Here is a 16,474-nt window from a genome sequence, read left to right as displayed (position 1 = left end):
CCCAGGCTGGTCTCAGATTCTTGGCCTCAAGCAATTCTCCTGCCTTAGCTTCTTTAATAGCTGGGACTGCAGGTGTGCACCACCACAAAAAAGAGCTGTCTCTACTCACCTCCACTTCCTCTTCTTTCCCATTCTCTCCTCAATACTTCAGTCAGGCTGATACATGTATTACTCCACTGAAACTACTATTGTCAAAGCCAACAGTGACCCCCATCTAATCAAACCAATGGTTAAATCTGAGGACTTATTTTCCTCAAACTTTCAGGAAAATTTGAGATTATAAATTATTCGTTTATCCTCAATTTTTTAAATAGGACACCACATGCTCCTAGTTTTCCTCTGACTTCACTACTCTTCTGTTTCCCTTGCTGACTCTTCCCTTATACCAGAGCTTGGATTATTGGTGTTATCCAGAGCCCAGTCCTTAGTCGTCTTTGTTCTCTCTACTTTCTCCATCTAATCAATTAATTTTATCTCATGGTATAATACCGATCAATACATTGCTGTTTCTTGTATTTAGGCCTTTAGCTCCAGATTCTCCCTTGGGTTTAAATCTATATGTTCAAATGCCTATTTGGAGTCTACTTGGATGTCTAATAGGCAACTCAGATATAACATATACAAAGTAGAACCCAATTTTCTCCTAGAAATCTCCGGTCTTACCATTCCAATCAAATGACTCCATCATTGATGCAGTTGCTTCAGCCAAAACACTAGTAGTTATCCTTGATTCCGCTCTTTCCTTCATATGCCACATCAAATTAACCACCACCTGTTAGATCATATTGGTTCTAATTCCCAAATATATCCTGATTGCTGATTTCCCACCACTCCTGTCATGACCCTAGACTCTCCCAGTACCATTGTAATAGCTCCCTAACTCTCCCTTCTTCCTTCCTGTGTTGCCTCCTTACTATCCACTCTCCATATAATGACCAGAACAATCTTCAGAAAGTCCTATAGTATAAGGAATACATTTATGATCCCCTTTTACAGATAAGACAACTGGAGCTGAAAATGGTTAGGAAATGTATCCAATATCAGACAGCTAGTAAATAGTAATATAAAATTTAAATCTAGATGCCTTCCTAGAGTGCCCTTTCCCCTCCTGTGTTTTGATATTCTTTAATCTTTGTGTCTGGAGTGCCTATCTCTGCACACTGAGTAGCACCTGGCACACAATATGCACTTAACAAATTGTTGAATTAATTAATAGCACTTGGCCGTAGGTGCTATTCAAAAACCATATTCAATAAATGGTTTTTATGTGAATGTCTTAGAATATAAGCTCTGTAGAAGGTAAGATTTTAGAGGAAGCATTTTATTATACATCTCATTCACAATGAACTTTTTTTTTTTTTTTGAGACAGAGTCTCACTCCATCACCAGGCTGGAGTGGAGTAGTGCACTCCTGGCTCACTGCAACCTCCACCTCTCAGGTTCAAGCGATTTTCCTGCCTCAGCCTCCTGAGTAGCTGGCCTTATAGGTGTGCACTGCTATGCCCTGCTAATTTTTGTATTTTTAGTAGAGACTGGGTTTTGCTATGTTGGTCAGGCTGGTCTCAAACTCCTGACTTCAAGTGATCCACCTGCCTTGGCCTCCTAAAGTGCAGGCATTATAGGCATGAGCCACCATGCCTGACCCCACATTGAACCTTGAATTTGCTGTTATGTTGGGAACAGGCCCCCAAATCTGGCCATAAACTGGCCCCAAAACTGGCCATAAGGAAAATCTCTGCAGCACTGTGACATGTTCATAATGGCCATGGTGCCCACGCTGAAGGTTGTGGGCTTACCAGAATGAGGGCAAGGAACATCTTTCCCACCCAGGGCGGAAAACTGCTTAAAGATGTTCCTGAACCACAAACAATAGCATGAGCAATCTGCACCTTAAGGACATGTTCCCGCTGCAGATAACTAGCCAGAACCATCCCTTAATTTTGGCCCATCCCTTTGTTTCCTGTAAGAAATACTTTCAGTTAATCTACAATCTATAGAAACAATGCTTATCACTGGTTTGCTGTCAGTAAATATGTGGGTAAATCTCTGTTCGAGGCTCTCAGCTCTGAAGGCTATGAGGACCCCTGATTTTCCACTCCACACCTCTATATTTCTGTGTGTGTGTCTTTAATTCCTCTAGTGCTGCTGAGTGAGGGTCTCCATGACTGAGCTGGTCCCAGCAAGAGGTGCCCAATGTGGAGGCTCGAACCCAGGTCGAAGGGTCACCAGAGTGATGGTTGGAGAATGTGGAACTAAGCTGGAGTACACCTGAGTACTCTTAAGCAATCCCTGTGGTGAGTAAGAAGGGGTGCTCGGAAGCATCAGGGTAACAATGGGACTAGTGTGGGCTCTGGTTCATTCCACTTTGGAACCTTTTCACACTGATGATGAAGAAGAAGGAAAGTATAACGAAGTAACAGAAGTAACAGAGCAGGTTTGTTTGCCAACTAGAGCTAAAGTGGCAAAGGAGGAAGAGGTTCATCCCTACTCTTCTGCGCCCCCTCATTATTTTGAAGAACAAGAGTGTCTTGACTCTCCAGATCTTTCTTTTCCGGAGGACACTGGGTGCAAGGTAGTTGCCCTCGTGACTGTTCAAGCAGCACCTTGAGTGACCACTCTTAGCTCTGTTCAGGCAGGAATTCAGCAAGCTACAAGAGAGGGTGATTTAGAGGCTTGGCAGGTCCCTGTTAGAATACACCTCACAGATCAACAGGGAAATATTATAGCTACATTTGAGTCTTTTCCTTTTAAATTACTCAAATAATTTAGACAAGCTATTAGTCAATATGGACCAGGTTCTCCTTTTGTAATGGGACTGTTAAAGAATGTTGCTCTTTCCAGTTGATGATTCCTACTGACTAGGATGCTCTTACTTGAGCTTGTCTAACTCCTCCTCACTTCTTACAATTTAAAACTTGGTGGGCAGATGAAGCTTCCATTCAGGCTGTTCACAATGCCCAGGCCCAACCTCAAATTAATATAACTGCAGACCAACTTTTAGGGGTCGGTGGCTGGGCTGGTTTAGATGCACAAGTGATCATGCAGGACGATGCCACAGAACAGCTTAGAGGAGTGTGCATTAGAGCTTGGGTAAAAAAATCACTTCAGGTGGAGAACAATACCCTTCCTTTAGTGCTGTAAAACAGGGACCAAGAGAACCATACACGGATTTTATAGCTTGGTTACAGGAGTCTCTTAAAAAGGTGATTGCAGATTCAGCTGCTGAGGATATAGTGTTGTGGTTATTAGCTTTCGACAATGCTAATCCCAATTGCCAGGCTGCTCTGTGACCTATCAGAGGGAAAGCACATTTAGTTGATTATATCAAGGCCTGTGATGGTATTGGAGGTAATCTGCATAAGGCTAAAGGTAATGGCAGGACTGAGAGTGGGTAAAGGAAATACTCCATTTCCTGGAGCTTGTTTTAACTGTGGGAAGCACGGTTATACTAAAAAAAAATGTAGAAAAAATCAGCGAGTCAGGCCACCAGATAAGGGAAAAAAGAAAACTGCTGAGCCTGAAATATGTCCAAAATGTAAAAAAGGAAAACATTGGGCTAGTCATTGTCACTCTAAGTTTGATAAAGACGGGAACCTGATTTCGGGCCCCATTCCAAACTGGGGCATTTCCAGCTCAGACCATTCCCTCATCCCTGTACAATGTCTGTCCCTGTCACAGCCAGTAGTGCCACAGTAGATTTATGCTGCACAAAAGCTGTCAGCCTTTTGCCTGGGGAACCCCCACAAAAGATCCCAACAGGAGTCTGTGGACCCTTACCAGTGGGGATGATAGGATTAGTTCTAGGAAGGTCTAGTTTAAATTTAAAAGGGGTACAAGTACAAACAGGAGTCATTGATTCAGATTACAATGGGGAAATTCAAATTGTTATATCCACTTCTGTTCCCTGGAAAGCAGAGCCAGGAGACCATATAGCACAGCTCCTGATTATGCCGTATGTGGAAGTGGGGAAAAGTGAAATTAAATGAACAGGAGGATTTGGAAGCACAAATAAACAAGGCAAAGCAGCTTATTGGGTGAATCAAATTACTGATAAATGTCCTACCTGTGAAATAACTATTCAGGGAAAGAAATTTAAAGGTTTGGTAGATATACGAGTAGACATTTCAATCATTTCTCTACAGCACTGGCTGTCCACGGGGCCAATTCAACCTGCTCAGTTTAACATAATTGGACTTGTAAAACCCCTGAAGTATATCAAAATAGTTATATTTAGGATTGTTAAGGGCCCAATGGACAACTTGGGACTATTCAACCAATTGTAACTTCTGTACCTATAGATTTATGGGGAAGAGATTTATTACAATAGGGAGCACAAGTTCTAATTCCAGAACAATTATATAGCCCTCAAAGTCAACATATGATGCATGAAATGGGGTATGTCCCTGGTATGGGACTAGGAAAAATTTACAAAGTTTGAAGGAACTGCTTCAAGAGGAAAGACAAAGTTCTCGCCAAGGTTTAGGATATCATTTTTGATGGCAGCCATAGTTAAGCCTCCAGAACTTATACCTTTAAAATGGTTAACAGATAAGCCAATTTGGATAGAACAATGGCTGCTAAGTAAAGAGAAACTGGAGGCTTTAGAGGAATTACTTACTGAACAAATAGAAAACAGACACATAGGTGGTTCCAAGATGGCTGAATAGGAACAACTCCAGGCTACAGCTCCCAGTGTGAGTGACACAGAAGACGTGTGATTTCTGCATTTCCAACTGAAGTACCAGGTTCAGCTCACTGGGGCTTGTCTGACAGTGGGGGCAGGACAGTGGGTGCAGCCCACCAAGTGTGAGCCAAAGCAGGGCGAGGCATCACCTCACCCAGGAAGTGCAAGGGGTCAGGGAATTCCCTTTCCTAGCCAAGGAAAGGGGTGACAGACGGCACCTGGAAAATCGGGTCACTCCCACCCTAATACTGCACTTTTCCAATGGTCTTAGAAAATGGCACACCAGGAGATTATATCCTGCACCTGGCTTGGAGGGTCCCATGCCCATGGAGCCTTGCTCATTGCTAGCACAGCAGTCTGAGATCAAACTGCAAGGAGGCAATGTGGCTGGGGGAGGAGCACCCACCATTGCTGAGGCTTGAGTAGGTAAACAAAGCAGCCAGGAAGCTCAAACTGGGTGGAAACAACCACAGCTCAAGAAGGCCTGCCTGCCTCTGTAGACTCCACCTCTGGGGGCAGGGCATAGCCAAACAAAAGGCAGCAGAAACCTCTGCAGACTTAAACGTCCCTGTATGACAGCTTTGAAGAGAGTAGTGGTTCTCCCAGCATGGAGTTCGAGATCTGAGAACAGATAGACTGCCTCCTCAAGTGGGTCCCTGACCCCCGAGTAGCCTAACTGGGAGGCATCCCCCAGTAGGGGCAGACTGACACCTCACATGGCTGGGTACCCCTCTGAGACGAAGCTTCCAGAGGAACAATCAGGCAGCAACATTTGCTGTTCAGCAGTATTCACTGTTCTGCAGCCTCCACTGCTGATACCCAGGCAAACAGGGTCTGGAGTGGACCTCCAGCAAACTCCAACAGACCTGAAGCTGAGGATCCTGACTGTTAGAGGGAAAACTAACAAAAATAAAGGACATCCACACCAAAACCCCATGTGTACATCACCATCACCAAAGACCAAAGGTAGATAAAACCACAAAGATGGGGAAAAAACAGAGCAGAAAAGCTGAAAATTCTAAAAATCAGAGCGCCTCTGCCCCTCCAAAGGAACACAGCTCCTCACCAGCAATGGAACAAAGCTGGACGGAGAATGACTTTGATGAGTCGAGAGAAGAAGGCTTCAGATAATCAAACTTCTCCAAGCTAAAGGAGGAAGTTCAAACCCAATGCAAAGAAGCTAAAAACCTTGAAAAAAGATTAGACAAATGGCTAACTAGAATAACCTGATGGAGCTGAAAACCATGGCATGAGAACTATGAGACGAATGCACAAACTTCAGTAACCGATTCGATCAACTGGAAGAAGGGTATCAGTGACTGAAGATCAAATGAATGAAATGAAGTATGAAGAGAAGTTTAGAGAAAAAAGAGTAAAAAGAAATGAACAAAGCGTCCAAGAAATATGGGACTATGTGAAAAGACCAAATCTACGTCTGATTGGTGTACCTGAAAGTGGCAGGGAGAATGGAACCAAGTTGGAAAACATTCTGCAGGATATTATCCAGGAGAACTTCCCCAACCTAGCAAGGCAGGCAAACATTCAAATTCAGGAAATACAGAGCATGCCACAAAGATACTCCTCGAGAAGAGCAACTCCAAGACACATAATTGTCAGATTCACCAAAGTTGAAATGAAAGAAAAAATTTTAAGGGCAGCCAGAGAGAAAGGTCAGGTTACCCCATCAGACTAACAGCTGATCTCTCAGGAGAAACTCTACAAGCCAGAAGAGAGTGGGGGCCAATATTTAACATTCTTAAAGAAAAGAATTTTAAACCCAGAATTTCATATCCAGCCAAACGAGGCTTCATAAGTGAAGGAGAAATAACATCCTTTACAGACAAGCAAATGCTGAGAGATTTTGTCACCACCAGGCCTGCCCTACAAGAGCTCCTGAAGGAAGCACTAGACATGGAAAGGAACAACTGGTAACAGCCACTGCAGAAATATGACAAATTGTAAAGACCATTGATTCTAGGAAGAAACTGTATCAACTAATGAGCAAAATAACCAGCTAACATTATAATGACAGGATCAGATTCACACATAACAATATTAACCTTAAATGTAAATGGGCTAAATGCTCCAATTAAAAGACACAGACTGTCAAATTGAATACAGAGTCAAGACCCATCAGTGTGCTGTATTCAGGAAACCCATCTCACATGCAGAGACACACATAGGCTCAAAATAAAGGGATGGAGGAAGATCTACCAAGCAAATGGAAAACAAAAAAAGGCAGGGGTTGCAATCCGAGTCTCTGATAAAACAGACTTTAAACCAACAAAGATCAAAAGAGACAAAGAAAGCTATTACATAATGGTAAAGGGATCAATTCAACAAGAAGAGCTAACTATTTTAAATATATATGCACCCAATACAGGCACACCCAGATTCATAAAGCAAGTCCTTAGAGATCTACAAAGAGACTTAGACTCTCACACAATAATAATGGGAGACTTTAAAACCCCACTGTCAAAATTAGACAGATCAATGAGGCAGAAAGTTAACAAGGATATCCAGGAATTGAACTCAGCACTTCACCAAGCGGACCTAATAGACATCTACAGAACTCTCCACCCCAAATCAACAGAACATACATTCTTCTCAGCACCACATTGCACTTATTCCAAAATTGACCACATAGTTGGAAGTAAAACACTCCTCAGCAAATATAAAATAACAGATATTATAACAACCTGTCTCTCAGATGACAGTGCAATCAAACTAGAACTCAGGATTAAGAAACTCACTCAAAACTGCTCAACTACATGGAAACTGAACAACCTGCTCCTGAATGACTACTGGGTACATAACAAAATGAAGGCAGAAATAAAGATGTTCTTTGAAACCAATGAGAACAAAGACACAACATACCAGAATCTCTGGGACACATTTAAAGCAGTGTGTAGAGGGAAATTTATAGCACTAAATGCCCACAAGAGAAAGCAGGAAAGATCTAAAATTGACACCCTAACATCACAATTAAAAGAACTACAAAAGCAAGAGCAAACACATTCAAAAGCTAGCAGAAGGCAAGAAATAACTGAGATCAGAGAGGAACTGAAGGAGATAGAGACACAAAAAACCTTTCAAAAAATCAATGAATCCAGGAGCTGGTTTTTTGAAAAGATCAACAAAATTGATAGATCACTAGCAAGACTAATAAAGAAGAAAAGAGAGAAGAATCAAATAGATGCAATAAAAAATGATAATGGGGATATCACCACCAATCCCACAGAAATACAAACTACCATCAGAGAATACTATAAACACCTCTATGCAAATAAACTAGAAAATCTAGAAGAAATGGATAAATTCCTGGACACATACACCCTCCCAAGACTAAACCAGGAAGAAGTTGAATCCTTGAATAGACCAATAACAGGCTCTGAAATTGAGGCAATAATTAATAGCCTACCAACCAAAAAAAGTCCAGGTCCAGATGGATTCATAGCCAAATTCTACCAGAGGTACAAGGAGGAACTGGTACCATTCTTTCTGAAACTATTCCAATCAATAGAAAAAGAGGGAATCCTCCCTAACTCATTTTATGAGGCCAGTATCATCCTGATACCAAAGCCTGGCTGAAACACAGCAAAAAAAGGGAATTTTAGACCAATATCCCTGATGAACATTGCTACAAAAATCCTCAATAAATACTGGCAAACCAAATCCAGCAGCACATCAAAAAGCTTATCCACCATGATCAAGTGGGCGTCATCCCTGGGATGCAAGGTTGGTTCAACATACACAAATCAATAAATATAATCTAGCATATAAACAGAACCAAAGACGACAACCACATGATTATCTCAATAGATGCAGAAAAGGCCTTTGACAAAATTCAGGAGCCCTTCATGCTGAAAACTCTCAATAAATTAGGTATTGATGGGACATATCTCAAAATAATAAGAGCTATCTATGACAAACTCAGAGCCAATATCATACTGAATGGGCAAAAACTGGAAGCATTCCCTTTGAAAACTGGCACAAGACAGGGATGCCCTCTCTCACCACTCCTATTCAACATAGTGTTGGAAGTTCTGGCCGGGGCAATCAGGCAGGAGAAAGAAATAAAGTGTATTCAATTAGGAAAAGAGGAAGTCAAATTGTCTCTCTTAGCAGATGACATGATTGTATATTTAGAAAACTCCATTGTCTCAGCCCAAAATCTCCTTAAGCTGATAAGCAACTTCAGCAAAGTCTCAGGATACAAAATCAATGTGCAAAAGTCACAAGCATTCTTATACACCAATAACAGACAAACAGAGAGCCAAATATGAGTGAACTCCCATTCACAATTGCTTCAAAGAGAATAGAATACCTAGGAATCCAACTTACAAGGGATGTGAAGGACCTCTTCAAGGAGATCTACAAACCACTGCTCAACAAAATAAAAGAGGACACAAACAAATGGGAGAACATTCCATGCTCATGGGTAGGAAGAATCAATATCGTGAAAATGGCCATACTGCCCAAAGTAATTTATAGATTCAGTGCCATCCCCATCAAGCTACCAAAGACTTTCTTCACAGAATTGGAAAAAAATACTTTAAAGTTCATGTGGAACCAAAAAAGAGCCCGCATTACCAAGACAATGCTAAGCCAAAAGAACAAAGCTGGAGGCATCACACTACCTGACTTCAAACTATACTACAAGACTACAGTAACCAAAACAGCATGGTACTGGTACCAAAACAAACATATAGATCAATGGAACAGAACAGAGCCCTCAGAAATAATACTACACATCTACAGCCATCTGATCTTTGACAAACCTGACAAAAACAATAAATGGGGAGAGGATTCCCTGTTTAATAAATGATGCTGTGAAAACTGGCTAGCCATATGTAGAAAGCTGAAACTGGATCCCTTCTTTACACCTTATACAAAAATTAATTCAAGATGGATTAAAGACCTAAATGTTAGACCTAAAACCATAAAAACCATAGAAGAAAACCTAGGCAATACCATTCAGGATATAGGCATGGGCAAGGACTTCATGTCTAAAACACCAAAAGCAATGGCAACAAAAGCCAAAATTGACAAATGGGATCTAATTAAACTAAAGAGCTTCTGCACAGCAAAAGAAACTACCATCAGAGTGAACAGGCAACCTACATAATGGGAGAAAATTTTTGCAATCTACTGATTTGACAAATGGCTAATATCCAGAATGCACAAAGAACTCAAACAAATTTACAAGAAAAAAAAAAAAACATCAAAAAATAGGCGAAGGATATGAACAGACATTTCTCAAAAGAAGACATTTATGCAGCCAAAAAACACATGAAAAAATGCACATCATCAGTGGCCATCAGAGAAATGCAAATCAAAACCACAATGAGATACCATCTCACACCAGTTAGAATGGCAATCATTAAAAAGTCAGGAAACAACAGGTGCTGGAGAGGATGTGGAGAAATAGGAACACTTTTACACTGTTGGTGGGACTGTAAACTAGTTCCACCATTGTGGAAGACAGTGTGGTGATTCCTCAAGGATCTAGAACCAGAAATACCATTTGACCCAGCCATCCCATTACTGAGTATATACCAAAAGGATTATAAATCATGCTGCTATAAAGACACATGCACACATATGTTTATTGCAGCACTATTCACAATAGCAGACTTGGAACCAACCCAAAAGTCCATCAATGTTAGACTGGATTAAGACAATGTGGCACATATACACCATGGAATACTATGCAGCCATAAAAAGGATGAGTTCATGTCCTTTGTCAGGACATGTATGAAGCTGGAAACCATCATTCTCAGCAAACTATCTCAAGAACAAAAAACCAAACACCACATGTTCTCACTCATAGGTGGGAATTGAACAATGAGAACACTTGGACACAGGAAGGGGAACATCACACACTGGGTCATGTCGTGGGGTTGGGGGAGGGAAAGTATTAAGAGATGTACCTAATGTAAATGATGAGTTAATGGATGTAGCACACCAACATGGCACATGTATACATATGTAACAAGCCTGCACATTGTGCACATGTACCCTAGAACTTAAAGTATAATAGAAAAAAAAAGAAAAAAGAAGAAAATAGACACATAGCTCCAACATTTTCCCCTTGGAATTCTCCAGTTTTTGTATTTAAGAAAAAAATACAGTAAATGGAGAATGTGAACAGATCTTAGAGCCATTAATTCAGTTATACGACCTGTGGGAGCATTACAGCTGGGATTGCCTTCTCCTGCTATGATTCCAAAAAATTGGCCCTTAATAGTCATAGATTTAAAAGACTGTTTCTTTACTATCCCCTTAGCTGAGCAAGACTGTGAATGGTTTGCACTTACAATTCCTGCAGTAAACAACCTGCAGCCTGCTAAGCATTTTCATCGGAAAGTGTTGCCACAAGGCATGTTAAGCAGTGCAACAATTTACCAGACTTAGGTATGATAAGCAATTGAACCTACTTGTAAAAAATTTTCACAGTGTTACATTACTCATTATGTGGATGATATACTTTGTGCTGTCCCCACTCGAGAAATATTACTCCAATGTTATGATCACTTGCAAAATTTGATTTCTCACGCTGGTTTAATTATAGCTCCAGAAAAAATTCAGACTACTACTCCTTACTCCTACTTGGGGACCTTAGTAAATGACATTACCATGTGCCACAGAAAGTAACCATACATAGGGATCAATTGAAAACGTTAAATGACTTTTAAAAATTACTAGGGGACATTAATTGGATATGACCTTCTCTAGGCATTCCTGCCTATGCTATGAGTAATCTGTTTTCTATCCTTAGAGGAGATCCTAGTCTCACTAGCCCTCGTCAATTAACAAAAAAGCTGAGGAAGAGTTACAGCTGATTGAAAAGCAAGTCCATAAAGCTCAAATAAATAGAATAGATCCAGAGAAGACTCTAGATTTGCTAATTTTCCAACTCAGCATTCACCTACTGGTGTTATTGTTCAAGAGGAAGATCTTGTAGAGTGGCTTTTTCTTCCACATACTAATTCATGGACTCCTTATTTGGATCAAATTGCTACTGTGATAGGTAATGGGAGAACTCGGATTGTTAAATTACATGGATACGATCCTGGAAAAATTATTGTCCCTCTCACAAAGGCACAAATACAGCAAGCTTTTATAAACAGTCTTACTTGGCAAGCCCATTTAGCTGACTTTGTGGGTATTCTGGATAACCATTTTCCTAAAACAAGACTTTCAATTTTTGAAATTAACTAATTAAATTCTCCCTAAAATAACTAAATTTAAACCAATTGAAGGTATTGAAAATGTTTTCACAGATGGGTCTAGTAATGGTAAAGTTTCTTATTCTGGCTCCAAAGGTAAAGTTTTCCAGATGCCCTATACTTCAGCTCAAAAAGCGGAGCTTATAGCTGTAATTGAGGTATTGACTGCTTTTAATATGCCTATTAATGTGATTCCTGATTCTTTGTATGTGGTTTATTCCATGCAATTAATTGAAAATGCTCAGTTATGATTTCATACAGATGAACAACTGATGATTTTATTTACCCAATTTCAAACAGCAGTCAGGAGTAGAATGCACTCTTTTTACATCACTCACATTAGGGCTTATACACCTCTTCCAGGGCCTTTAACTGAAGGGAATCAAATGGCTGATTGCCTATTTGCTAATGCAATATCTAATGCTCGACACTTTCACAATTCAAACGATGTTAATGCCTCTGGTCTCAAATGCAGATACAGCATTACCTGGAAAGAAGCTAAAGCTATTATCCAGCAATGCCCAACTTGCCGAATGGTGCATTCCTCATCTTTTACAGGAGGAGTTAATCCTCGAGGATTGGAACCTAATTCTCTTTGGCAAATGGATGTTACACATTTTCCCTCGTTTGGGATACTAGCTTATGTACGTGTGTGTGGACACCTTTTCTCACTTTGGGCTACATGCCAATCAGGAGAGTCTTCTGCCTGTGTTAAACATCACCTTCTGCAGTGTTTTGTGGTGATTGGCATTCCAGCTTCTATTAAAACAGATAATGCCTCAGGCTATGCTAGCCAAGTTCTAGCTACATTTTTCTCTATGTGGAATATTAAACACATTACTGGTATCCCATATCATTCTCAAGGACAAGCCATAGTGGAAAGAATGAATCCCTTCCTGAAACAGCAGTTACAAAAACAAAAAAGGGGGAGAAATAGGGACTACAGGACACCCCATATGCAATTGAATCTAGCATTATTAACTTTAAATTGTTTAAGCCTGCCTAAAGGCCAGATGTTATCAGCAATTGAACAGCATCTACAGAAACCAGCTGCAAAGACAAAAGCAGAACAACTAGTTTGGTGGAGAGCTCTGATAACAAAAATTGGGAAATAGGTAAAAATAACTTGGGGTAGAGGTTATGCTTGTGTCTCTCCAGCACCAAATCAACAGCTGATTTGGATACCATCAAGACACCTGAAACCTTATCACAAGCCAGATGCCAAGTGAGAGATTCTGGGAGGATCCTGATGACTCCCCGGTTGCAGCCATGTCAAGACTGATGCTGAGAAGGACCCCAACTGTCATGAACAACACCTGTCAAACACAGCCACCCACCTGGTGACAGATCAAGAAGCTGTCACAGATGGCAGAAGAAAGCCTGAGGAAAGTGGGACAACCAGTCACAATGAGTAATTTAATGGTAGTTATGATAGCGGTGATCATTTCCATGAGTATTCCTTCAACAAGGGCTGACACAGAAAACAATTACACTTATTGGGCACATTTGTCAATCTTGGCTGGCAATGATACCTGGATGTAATCACTCTATGACAAAGTTACACATGCTTTCTGATCTCAGTATTTTTTTTTTTTTTTTTTTTGAGACGGAGTCTTGCTCTGTCGCCCAGGCTGGAGTGCAGTGGCGCAATCTCGGATCACTGCAAGCTCCACCTCCTGGGTTCACTCCATTCTCCTGCCTCAGCCTCTCCGAGTAGCTGGGACTACAGGCGCCCGCCACCACGCCCAGCTAATGTTTTGTATTTTTTTTAGTAGAGATGGGGTTTCACCGTGGTCTCGATCTCCTGACCTTGTGATCCGCCCGCCTCAGCCTCCCAAAGTGCTGGGATTACAAGCATGAGCCACTGTGCCCAGCCTCTGATCTCAGTATTTACCATAATAAATCTGCTCCTATAATTAAGGCATACCACCCTCAAAAACGTGTTTGTAAACAAAATTGAACCTGGCCAAAAAAAAAGAATGTCCTTGTTTAGGAAGATTGCATTGCAGAACAGTCAGAGGTGCTGCACAATGATTCTTATGGAATAATTATTGATTGGTCCCCTAAGGGGATGTTTGGCTTGAATTGCACCTCTCAGTCTGTGTGCCATGGCCACACTATGTTCAGCTGGTCTGAACAAAATGGTCAGATGGTAGAAATGATAAGAAATATGGCAAGAGTTCCTATTTGGAACCATGGCAGTATAGTGGCACCTCAACCTCAAATGATATGGCCCTCTGTAGGAGCTAAACATAAGGATTTGTGGAAACTATTAATAGGTCTTAATAAGATCAAAATTTGGGAAAGAATAAAAAAGGCTCTAGAAGGACACTCTACAAACTTGTCTTTGGATATTGCAAAATGAAAAGAACAAATATTTAAAGCATCCCAGGCACACCTGACCTTAATGCTAGGAACTGGAGTGCTTGAAGGAGCTGCAGACAGATTAGCAGCTAGTAACCCATTAAAATGGATAAAACACTTGGAAGCTCTGTGATTTAAATAATGATTATGCCTTTAATCTGTGTTGTCTTTGTATCGTCTGCAGATGCAGATCCTGACTCCTGGGAGAAGCAGCTCACCATGACAAAGCTGCCTTTGCTTTTACTGCTTTGAAAAACAAAAAAGGGGGATGTGTTGGGAACAGGCCCTCAAATCTGGCCATAAACAGGCCCCAAAACTGTCCATAAAGAAAATCTCTGCAGCACTGTGACATGTTTGTGATGGCCATGACACCCACGTTAAAGGTTGTGGGTTTACCGGAATGAGGGCAAAGAACACCTGGCCCACCCAGGGTGGAAAACTGCTTAAAGGCATTCCTGAACCACAAGCAATAGCATGAGCGATCTGTACCTTAAGGACATGTTCCTGCTGCAGGTAACTAGCCAGAGCCCATCCCTTTATTTCAGCCCATCACTTTGTTCCCCATAAGAAATACTTTTAGTTAATCTACAATCTATAGAGACAATGCTTATCACTGGCTTGCTGTCAGTAAATATGTGGGTAAGTCTCTGTTCAAGGCTGTCAGCTCTGAAGGCTGTTAGACCCCTGATTTCCCACTCCACACACTATATTTCTATGTGTGTGTCTTTAATTCCTCTAGCGCCACTGGGGTAGGGTCTCCATGACTGAGCTGGTCTCAGCACTATTACATAATAGTATTTATTATGGAATAGTATTGAGTTTGCTACATTTTCTACTCATGCCCCTACCTTGGCTTTCTGTTTCGCCCATGGAAAAAAATCGAGATTCTGTCAGTCATGCATAGGACACGATATGATCTGGTCTCCTTACCTCTGACTTTGTTTCCTACTACACTCCCCCTTGGTCACCCTGTTTCAGACATACTGACTTTCTCAATGTTATTCCAACACATCTGGCATGCTCCCATCACAGAGCCTTCGCACTCATTCCCTTTGCCTTGAACACTCTTTCCCTACTATGTATGTGGCATCTACCTTGTCTCTTTCAAGTCTTTGCGCAAATACTGCATCCTCATTGAAATCTACTGTCTTATTTAAAATTGCAATGTCTCTGTTGCCTGCACTCCCAATCTCCTTTAACCAGCTCTAACTTTTTTCCATAGTACTATTCACCTTCTAAAATATTGTACAATTGACATAACTGTTTACATTAATGTTTTCTGTCTACTGTGCTAGAATGTAAATTCCATGAAGGTAGGAGCTTGTGTCTTTTCTTAATAGGCTGTCAATAGAGGTTGTGCATCTCTAATCAGAAAAGCCAAAATTGGAAGTGCTCCAAAATCCAAAAGTTTTGAGTACCACTGACGTGATGCTACAAGTGGAAAATTCCATGCCTGACCTAATGTGATTTATCACAGTCAAAACTTTGTTTAATCACAAAATTTTTTTTTAAATTGCATAAAATTACCTTCAGGCTATGTGTATAAGGTGTATATGAAACATAAATGAGTTTTATGTTTAGACTTGGGTCCTATTCTCAAGATTTCTCATTATACATATGCATATATTCCAAAATCTGAAAAAATCTGAAATTTAAAATACTTCAAGTCCCAAGTATTAATATTTCAGCTAAGGGATACTCAACTGGTATTATCTGTTGACTGAATGAATAAATAAATAGATTAAAGTTGTGAAACAACTTGAGAAACTTATTTCATTTCATTTATGTAGTATTGAGAATTTGTATTTATAGTGCTCAGCTTATTAGGACTACATGTGAATACTTGCTCATTTATAGATAAGTAACATATACTTTAAAATGGTAAAATATGTTTATGAAGTTTGGAATAACATTAAAGGTTACTAAAAATAAATAGGACTGTTATTGTGACTTGATTATCACAGTTAGCTCTTACATTATAAGAAAGTCCTTTCTGGCCGGGTGCGGTGCCTCACGCCTGTAATCCCAGCACTTTGGGAGGCCGAGGCGGGGGGATCACGAGGTCAGGAGATTGAGACCATCCTGGCGAACACGGTGAAACCCCATCTCTACTAAAAATACAAAAAATTAGCTGGGTGTGGTGGTGGGCGCCTGTGGTCCCAGCTACTCAGGAGGCTGAGGCAGGAGAATGGCA

General features: G+C 40.7%; 1 protein-coding gene across 3 annotated transcripts in view; it reads left to right on the top strand.

Moving 5' to 3' along the window:
* Positions 1-16,474, top strand: part of ALB (albumin) — a 166,490-nt gene that overhangs the window by 100,007 nt on the left and 50,009 nt on the right. Inside the window, exon 1 of one of the 3 annotated variants that reach the window (XM_058433978.1) lies at positions 14,491-14,793. The exons of the other annotated variants lie outside the window; for them this stretch is intronic. The gene's annotated coding sequence lies outside the window, so the exon portion shown is untranslated. Of the gene's footprint in view, positions 1-14,490; positions 14,794-16,474 lie in introns of those variants that run through there. 3 annotated transcript variants of the gene reach the window in all.

Source organism: Hylobates moloch, unplaced genomic scaffold (genome assembly GCF_009828535.3).
Source record: "Hylobates moloch isolate HMO894 unplaced genomic scaffold, HMol_V3 SCAFFOLD_2, whole genome shotgun sequence".
In the NCBI taxonomy this organism is placed as follows: Eukaryota; Metazoa; Chordata; class Mammalia; order Primates; family Hylobatidae; genus Hylobates; species Hylobates moloch.
Note: the sequence above shows the minus strand (reverse complement) of the source record. Positions and strands in the feature narration are given on the sequence as shown.